The following is a 9,713-nucleotide window of genomic DNA, read 5'->3' as shown; positions in this document are numbered from 1 at the left end:
ATTTTTACCTTTCATATTTAGGCATTTAATCCTTTCAGAGCCCATTTTGGGTTTTTGTTTTGTTTTGTTTTTTGTTTGTTTTTAGCCACACCGCGTGGCTTGCGGGATCTTAGTTCCCCAACCAGGGATTGAACCCGGGCCCACGGCAGTGAAAGTGCTGAGTCCTAACCACTGGACCTTCAGGGAATTCCCTCAGAGTCCACTTTGAATGTTGAGTACTATGTATGCATCTGATTTCCTTCCCTTTTCCTCTGTACAATGAACCAGCTTTCTCGATTTGTCTCGGACTCTCTGCTCTCTGGTTTCTGTTCTCACCACTGGCTCAAGATGTGACATTTGCAGAAAATCATTGCCCTCTTGATATTTGTCCTCTGTGGTTTTAAAAAAATTCCCATTCATCTTGCCCTCTATGAAGCCCTGGGCACCTCGCCCTCTTGCAGCTCTGTGTGTGCTCTTTCTAAACTTATTATTTATTCTTATTCATCTTCTCTTTCTTTGTCTCTTCTTCCTCTTTCATCCGTAGGGCTTCATTGCCTTAACTTCCTCTGCAGCTCCCCAAAATTGGTATAATTTAAGGCTCTATCCTGGTCTTTATTTTTAGCCCTTGTAATTCCATCTTCTTTGAGAAATTCATCCATTTTCAAGATTTTAATACCTCCAGGTGAGTGAGTCCCCTACTGGCAAATCCCGCCCTGACCTCTCTTGTGAATACCAGTAACAAATTTCAAACTGAAAGTCGGATAATTTTTAGTACGTCTGAATTCAAATTAATCTTAACCGTGAAAGTGATTTTATACGATTTGCCTATATTTTATACGTTTCCAAATCCTCCAACATTCTGTCGCAGCATCTTCTATAAACTAGGTGTTCAACATATATTTATTCACTGGTTAAGAGGATCTTATGTTTAACCATATTAAAAGTAAAAATTATTTATTCATGGTTCAAAAGATCAGAGTCATAAAATTTCAGAGAAAACTTCAGCCTCGAGTTAGCTTATCTTCTTCCTTTGAAACAAGGGAGGTAGGTCACCTCCAGTGTTACAGTGTCCCTCTCACTGAGGGTGGGGAGGGAGGAACAAGGGTTGGCAGTGGCAGAACCACAGTCACTGTGATGTCCTGGGAAGATCACAGTTTTGGAGTCAGAGAGACCTGCATTGAAATTCCATGTCCTCCATGGACATGGTTTCCTTATCTGTTAGAGTGAGTAAGAAGGCTCAGTCCAGATTGCCATTAGGAGAATAAAAGAAACAACACGTGGAAAGGTCTTGCACTCGACAAGTGCTAAACAGAATTGTGAGTTCCCTTGCCTCCCTCTCCCGCATTTGGTTTCAAGCAGAAGACAGAAGTGTCTGAGCTCTCAGGATAAATGGTCCCTGTTAAGAGAATCCTGTTCTCAAAGGGGAAAGTCAGACTGAAAGTCTCATTGGTCCACAGAGCATCCCCATGAGTTTGTAAAGTAGGTTGAGGGAACTACATTTGTCTCTTTACAAATTAAGACTTTGAAGTATCGAGTACCATCCTGAGAGCATCAAATGAGCACTTTAATGTTGACAACAGCTCAGAACTCAGACTCTCATGAAGGAGCTTACTGTTCACTTTTCAGATGCGCAATGAGGGAGAAAACATCAAATGGCCCATCCACCTGACGCTTTTATATGACCTGGGCAGCATATTCAAGCTGGTGCAGGGATGAGATATAAAGTCTCCACAAGCATCCCCAGCTTGTCTCTGGACTCCTTCCAGACCACCTCCTTGTCTCTCCATTCTGCTGCTCCTTGTTCATAAACTCTCTTTGTTTTTGGCTTCATGCTATGGTTCCTAGCCTCCACCCATCTTTTTGCTAGATGGTTCTCTAGGCTTGACTCACTCTCCTGGCTCTCACAACCTCACCCATCCAAGCCATTGTTTTTGGTCTTTGTCCTTCCATCTCCCACCCTGCTTCCATAGGTAAGAAGCAGCCCATCTGTGGGGTCCACTGGAAGCGCCCCACTCCTCACCAGGACCGTAAGGGTCATGATGGCCAGCCAGATTCAAGATGGCAAAGTCCTTTCTCCCCACCCCCCATCTTTAAAAATCACTCAACAAGAAATGAAACAAAAATATTGTTTACAAAACCAGGAGACAACAGCTGCCCTTAATCACACTAGGTAAAGTAGAGAGAGGAAAAAGGCAAAGCATCCCAGTTGGTTCTGACAATGGTGGACATCAGGACGCCCTCTGAGAAGCACCAGGCTGGATCTTAACGACAGAGGGTTACTCTTATGCATCTGTTTATTCCCAGAGCTTAGCACAGGATTGGCCAAATCAAATCTCATGGAACACTTTTGAATGAATTACATCATTTTATATATATCATATATAATGAAAGCACGTGAAAAGCATATTTTGCTCTAAAAAGAACTGTTAGAAATGTTTACTACATTGCTCAGTGGAACTGCCATTACTTCTATTAGCCAGAGGGCCCTTCTAAACCCACACGCTGGGACTTCCCTGGCAGTCCAGTGGTTAAGACTCTGTGCTCCCAATGCAGGGAGCACAGGTTCGATCTCTGGTCGGGGAAGTAAGATCCTGCATACTGCACGGCACAGTCAAAAAAAAAATATGGTAAAAAAGAAAAAAAAATCCAGTATAAACCCACACTTTGAGGAAGAGAACTCTAAGAGATTCCCTTTTCCTGATGCTCAGCATCTCATGGCTTCAAATATTTTTTCAGACTTTCTGCTCTTTCATCAGCTCAGTTTTAGTCTTTCATTATTTTAACATGAACTTGGTTCCTATGGAGGTCAGGACTTGATCATTACATTCAGCCCTTTGCAATGATTAGGAACCAGGTAACAGCCCTGACATTTAATATTTAATTGTTTTTGATCAGCATTAATTAGTCACACATGCACACCAGATTCCCATTTAATTAAATACTCTTGGGAACACATTGTGGGCTCAGGGATTCTAACCACATCAAAAAGGAAATGTTCAAATTTAAAAGCTGGGCCCTGGAGACCCAGGCATCCATGGAAAGGAAATTCCAGATGTCTAGCAACCTCCCTCTTTCCTCAGAATCAAACCTCCTACTTCCAGCCCCCTGGAATCTAAAAATCTTAGCATTTCTGCTGAGAACTTCAGGCTGCAGCCGTCTCCTCTCTTGTCTCTCTTGGATCATCGGTTTTACCCCCTATCCTGAATCATCCCCTCCACACACAAACATGAGTAATCTCTCCCGTCCTAAAACCCCGCTAGCAACTCCACCCCTTCTCAAGCTATTGCTCGCTTCCTTTGTCCCTCCTTGGAAAAAGCTCCTTGAAAAGACAGGGTGCGCTTGCTGTCTCCGGTCCTCCTCTTCGTCTCTCTCAAATCCACTGTCTTAAACTTTGGTCCTGACCCTTCCGAGGAAACTGTCCTTGTCAATGTAACCAAAATAACCTCCTTGATGCTAAATCCAATGGCCAGTCCTTCATCTTCATTTGACCCAGTTAATCATGTTCTTTTTCTTGAAACATTTTCTTCATTTGGCTTCCAGAAAACCATTCTTTTTGGTTTTCCTCCCAGGCATAGTTATTCCTTCTCATTCTTCTTTGCTGATTCATCCTCAACTCCCCAGCCTCTAAATGTTACAGCGCCACAAAGCTCAGTCCCTGGTCTTCCTTTCTCTCTGTCAATACTCCTTCCTTAGGTGATCTTAGAGAAGTCTATATATATGCATTGAACTCTCCATTTTTATCTCCAGCACAGACCTCTCCTCAGTTCACTCTGTATTTCCACTTGAATATGGACCTAGCCAGGTGCCTTAGAAATGCTCTATTGAAGAAGTGAAATCCCAGGGCAGAAAGTGAGAGAAAGGGAAAATGAGGCCAGGAGTGAAGGTAAGCAAACACAAGGGAATGCCTTATCAAGCTAGTCGTATATTCATAAGAAAACACAACTAGTGGTGTGATCACATGGAAACATCTCCAGAGAGGCCAGGGTGGGAGTCAGGGTGGAGGTGGGGAGACACCACAGCACATGGTGCTGCCTCTTAAGAAGGTAAAGTTGGGCTTCCCTGGTGGCGCAGTGGTTGAGAGTCCACCTGCTGATGCAGAGGACACGGGTTCGTGCCCCGGTCCGGGAAGATCCCACATGCTGCGGAGCAGCTGGGCCCGTGAGCCACGGCCGCTGAGCCTGCGCGTCCAGAGCCTGTGCTCCGCAGCGTGAGAGGCCACAACAGTGAGAGGCCCGTGTACCGCCCCCCCCCCCAAAAAAAAGAAGGTAAAGTTTATTTCTGGCCTGCAGAAGGAAGTAGAATTCATCTGTTGACTCCTCATGTCTTGTCTCTCAATGATAATAGTTTACCCCTGCACCGCAGGTTGTAGTCCCTGGCCTTTTGGGGCTTCTTGAGGATGCCCACTCCCCCAGCCGTGGTTTAGAACTTAATCCTGGACTCAGAAGCATTGGGAGGAACCATATCCGCCATGGTCTCGTCGTTTGGGTCTGATGCCTGGAGCTTTTTCAGCTTCTCTTGCAGCAGGCATGGTGAAGGTGAGCTGGAGCCTGGCCCTCACCCTGGGAGAGACTGAGACAGCCAGTGGTCTTAGCAGGAGACTATTAGCTGCGGTGACCAAGGCTCTTCTTTGAGTAAGCAGTCAAGGGGCCATGGGGAGGAGAAAGAGTTGAGGAAACATGGGGCAGCACATAAACTGGGTCTACTAGGCAGCTCCAGACTTCACCTAACCGAGATGGAATTCCTGATTCTGTTCCCCCATGCAAGCTTCTTTCTCTCAGTTTTTCCCATCTCAGTGTCAATTCCTGCCTTTCCGCTTGCTCACTCTGAAAATCTTAGAACCATCCTTAACGCCTCTTTTTCCCTCAAACCCTACACCCCATCTATCAGCAAATCCCATCAGCTCTAACTTCAAAAAAATCCAGATGTCAACCTCTTCTCACTGCCTCCTTTTTCATCATTTTTGGATGATTGCAATATCCTTCTATCTGATTCTCTGCTTCTGCCTTGCCCCCAACATTCTATTCTCAACACAATGGTCAGAGTGGCCTTGTTAAACACAAGTGACATGGTGTCACTTCTCTCCTCAAAACCCTCTAATATCTTCCCACCTCACTCACAGTAAAACCAAAGTCTTTGCTGTGGCCTATAAAGTTCTACACCATCTGCTTCCACCACCCCTCTGACTTCATCTCCTGTTTGCACAGTCTGTTCCAGCCATACCGTGCCTCTAAAGGGTCAAGCAAGCTCTCACCCCAGGGCCTTTGCACTTACACCTCTCTGTGCCTATGAAGACTCTCCCCTCAATTATCTTTGTGGTTTGCTTCCTCAGTCTTTCAGAGCCCTTAATGATGCCAAAAGCTTGACCTCTGTGCACTGGTGCCAAATCGAATCTTGGAGACAGAGTTTTGGATGAAGTAGAAAAGAATAGCTTTATTGTTTTGCCGGGCAAAGGGGGGCACAGCGGGCTCCTGACCTAAAAAACTGGGTCCCAGCCCGGCAGGGTTTTGAGGAGTTTTATAGCAATAGTTCAAGGCTGGGGTTGCTGAGAAGATGAGGGTGTGTGCAGGGCCTGCACTCCTCTAACCTGGTCTCAGGTTATCTTCTTGATGAGCTTCTCTGTTTCCTTTAATCTCGCCTCAGGTGTTTTCTTGGCTGCTCCTCCCTTGATTAGCAACTGTTCAAATCTGCCCTTTGGAACACAGGGAAGGTCATGGAGGCTGAACAGAAAGGCTCCCATGCGCACAGGGTCCTGCTCGGGTTTCATTAACACCTCTATAATCCACTGCTTCTCAGCCAGAGAAGGCTCCATGGAGGAAGAAAAGGCTCAAGAATGGGAAAGATTAGGAAAGCAGGAAGGAAGGTGTGACCTCTTCCAAGAGCTTGTTGGAAGGTCCAAAGTGATTGCAGGAATAATTTGGTCAAGAAGGAGACCTTACATGGAGACCTTATTACTGAACTCAGGTTCAGCTGATGAGTGTTGGTTGGAAAGGAAAAGTTGCTTTATTCAGGAGGCTGGCAACCTGGGGAGAAGGCAGACTTGTGTCCAAAACCCAACTCTGAAGATTCTGCTCCACCATGATAGTTTTTAAAGGGAGAGTCATTTGGGGGAGGGGGTCAGAGTCTTCCTTATCTTCCACTGTGTGCAGACTTTCTTCTGATTGGTTGGTGGTGAGGTAACAGGGCAGTGTTCCAGGAATCTTGTGCTCAACCTGAAGTTACCATCTTCCACCTGGGTGGGGGCTTTAATTCTTGCAGCAGAACTCAAAGGTGTTGTTTATGTATATTCCTTCAGGAAGAACTAGGACCCTGCCCCATGGCTGCACTGTTGTTTCTTGACTGCCCCTCCTTTGTTTCTGCATTCCTTCCCTACCTTGATAATCAACTGAATCTGCCCTTTGGAACTCAAGGAAGGTCAAGGTGGCTGAATGAAACCTATTTCCTACAAGTGAGAAATGGGGGACACTGAAAGGATTTGTACCCAGGAGGGCCCCACAGGGTCCTGCTCCATTTCAACCTCATGTAGGAGAGTAGTGAAAGAGTTGAAGGGGGAGCGGAACTGCTCTCAAAAGGCTTTGGATGCAAAGTTAAGGAGCTAGGTGTTTATCCTATAGGCAAGTGTGTCCAAGTGAGAATCAAGGTCAGTTCATTTAAGTTTCCACTGAAAACCAGGACCTCTGAATCAGAATTCGTTCAGGTGGTCTAAATATGTCCATAAAGGAAGCAAGAGAAACCAGCATTGACAAAGGAGCAAAAAAGCTTAGAAAAACACGTGTCCTCGAGAAGAATCTTCCAGGCCTGTTCAGGAAGTTGATGGGAGAAGGTAGTTTTTCCCAAAGACACTGCTTGAGATTTTATGTATCCCATGATGTGGTAACTGGGGGTTGGAAATGGGATTTCAAAACCAACCCAACAGGAAGAACAGGGAAAGGTTGGTGTTCTTTTTTGCTGCCCTCAGGTCAGCCCTACCTGGCTCACCCTCTTCCATCTCTTTTTTTTTAGCACTAATGAGCATGCTTTCTTTCTTTTTTAAAAAATTTATTTATTTTTGGCTGCGTTGGGTCTTTGCGGGCTTTCTCTAGTTGCAGTGAGCGGGGACTACTCTTGGTTGCGGGTTTCTCATTGCACTGGCTTCTCTCGTTGCAGAGCATGGGCTCTAGGCACGTGGGCTTCAGTAGTTGTGGCACACGGGCTTAGCTGCTCCACAGTATGTGGGATCTTCCCGGACCAGGGCTCAAACCCATGTGCCCTACATTGGCAGGTGGATTCTTAACCACTGCGCCACCAGGGAAGTCCCCTCTTCCATCTCTTGGCAACCAATGTTGTAAGGTCAAGGAGGTCAGTGAATGTGGGAGCCACCGCCCTCTGCTGGAGGGACTGGCCTCATCCCCAGACCTGTATTTGCCTCCAGGTCAATAGTTTTCAACCTTATTTGAGAATCAGAAGAAAGCTATAGACTCAAAGAAAAAAAAAGATATGCACTCCTACATAAAGATTTGCATAGTTTCAGGGATTCATGGAAAGACCCTCTGAAACACACCCATCAGCCTCCCAGGTAAAGTTGTGACTTTAGAAGCAGACAGAGCGAAGTACAAATTCAGGGCAGAGACACCCACGTCTCTGGCTGTGAGACAGAAGAGAAGTTAAGAAGAGGCTACCCAGTCTATTTTATGCCAAAAATGCCGTTTTTTCTCCTTGGATCCCATGTTTAGAAATATTTTCTCTACCAAAGAGATTGCATTGGCTAAGAAATCATTTTTGCATTCCCTAACTTTTTATTAACCCACAGAATAGACAAGTGATATCCAGTTACCCCATAATGGCTGCGTTCATATAATCTAGGTCAAAATCAAAGGTCACTTGACATTAAGTTAGCCAGGGGAGCTCTGTAGTGGAAAAATCTCTGATTGATTTTGGCTGGCCCTTGAAATATTAATACTCAAGCCATGATGATTACATTTGTACCAACTGTCACTCAGTTCACGTGCTTAAATCCAAACCAATTCAGTGATGCTATTTGCCTCAAATTCATACTCTCTCACACATCCACGTCAAATGCAGGTAATGGCAGAAAATGCATCTTCAGTTGCACCTTTTCAAGTGTTCCCTTTAAGGTCAATTCAAACTTACGGTTAAAAAAAATATTGGCCACAAAGCTACACTTAAATCCACTCTGGTTGTTATTCTTAACTTGTGCTTCACACTGGGACCCTCAGGCACTAAAGGCAGGACCATGTGAGAACATGGAATATCAGCTGAGCACCACTGAGTACCCGGCATGGATAGTGTTGGAGAGGTAAACATGAGAAAGACATCATTCCTGCTCGTCCTTCCTTCATTCATTCAAGAAATATTAAATGTTTCCAATGTACCAGACACTGCAAGGCACTAGGGATATAGTGATAAGGAGACAAGTTAAGTCCTTGCTTTCATGGAACTTAGTCTGGTGGGAGAAGCAGGGTTGGGTGATGGAGGGGGAGAAGGAAGGAGTAAATAAATAGAGAAGATAATTGCAAATTGTGATATGCTCTAGGAAGGAAACAAAGGGGGTGTGTGGAGTTAGGTAGGGAATGGAGGTGGAGCAAGGACCTCTCATAGGTTTAGGGTCAGGGTCCAGGCAGGAAACACTTGGTCCACTCAAACTGGGGAATGGAGGAGAGTTTGTAAAGTTACTATTTACGAAGTGAGAGGAATGATGTAATACCCCAGAGTTAGTAACAGTGGGAGCCATTGCTAGCATTAGGCCCATTTTTTTTTTTAGCATTTCTTCATTTAAAAAAAAAAAAAATTTATTTATTTATTTATTTACTTATTTATGTAGGGCTCTGTTGGGTCTTCATTGCTGCACACGGGCTCTCTCTAGTTGCAACAAGTGGGGGCCACTCTTCACTGCAGTACGTGCGTGGGCTTCTCATTGCAGTGGTTTCTCTTGCTGTGGAGCACGGGCTCTAGGCGCAGGGGCCTCAGTAGTTGTGGCACACGGGCTCGGTTGCCCCGCGGCATGTGGGATCTTCCTGGACCAGGGATCGAACCCATGTTCCCCGTCCTCGTGCCTCTCCGGGGCCAAGAGCGCGGTCGCAGTCTCTGTCCTGCTGCAATGTGGCCTCATCTTTCAGCCTGGCCCGGCCTGCCGCCGACGTCCATTAAGCTGGATCTGAGCTACAACGGGAAGAAGCAAATCAAAGAATCTGAAGAGAGCTGATGGGGAGGCCCATCTGAGGGGAGCTGCTGTGGGTACATCACTACCAGTTAGCGGCAGAGTAGCCTGGGATCCGGCTCTCACGATTTCCAATCTAGTGTGGTCTCTGCTAGTTTAGTTTCCTAGGGCTGCTGTAACAAAGAACCACAGACTGGGTAGCTCAGAACAGCAGGAATTTATTCTCCCTCAGTTCTGGGGGCTAGAAGTCCAAACTCAAAGTGTCGCAGGGTTGGCCTCTTCCTGGTGGCTCAGAGGGAGACTCTGTCCATGCCTCTCTCCTGGCTTCTGGGACTGCTGGCACCCCCTGGCAGCCCTTGGCTTTGCAGCCACAGAACTCTGATCTCTGCCTCCATCATCACATAGCCATCTTCCTTCTGTATCTGCCTGTCTCTCTACATCTCTTCCTCTTCTTATGAGGACATCAGTCATTTTGGATTTTGGGTTCCTCTTACTCCATTATGATCGGATCTTAACTAACAACATCTGCAATGATCCTATTTGCAAATAAGGTCACATTCTGAGGTTCTGGGAAGGGCAT

The sequence above is a fragment of the Globicephala melas genome, chromosome 1 (assembly GCF_963455315.2).
Source record: "Globicephala melas chromosome 1, mGloMel1.2, whole genome shotgun sequence".
In the NCBI taxonomy this organism is placed as follows: Eukaryota; Metazoa; Chordata; class Mammalia; order Artiodactyla; family Delphinidae; genus Globicephala; species Globicephala melas.
The sequence above is the reverse complement of the archived record's forward strand: the minus strand, read 5'-3'. Positions refer to the sequence as shown.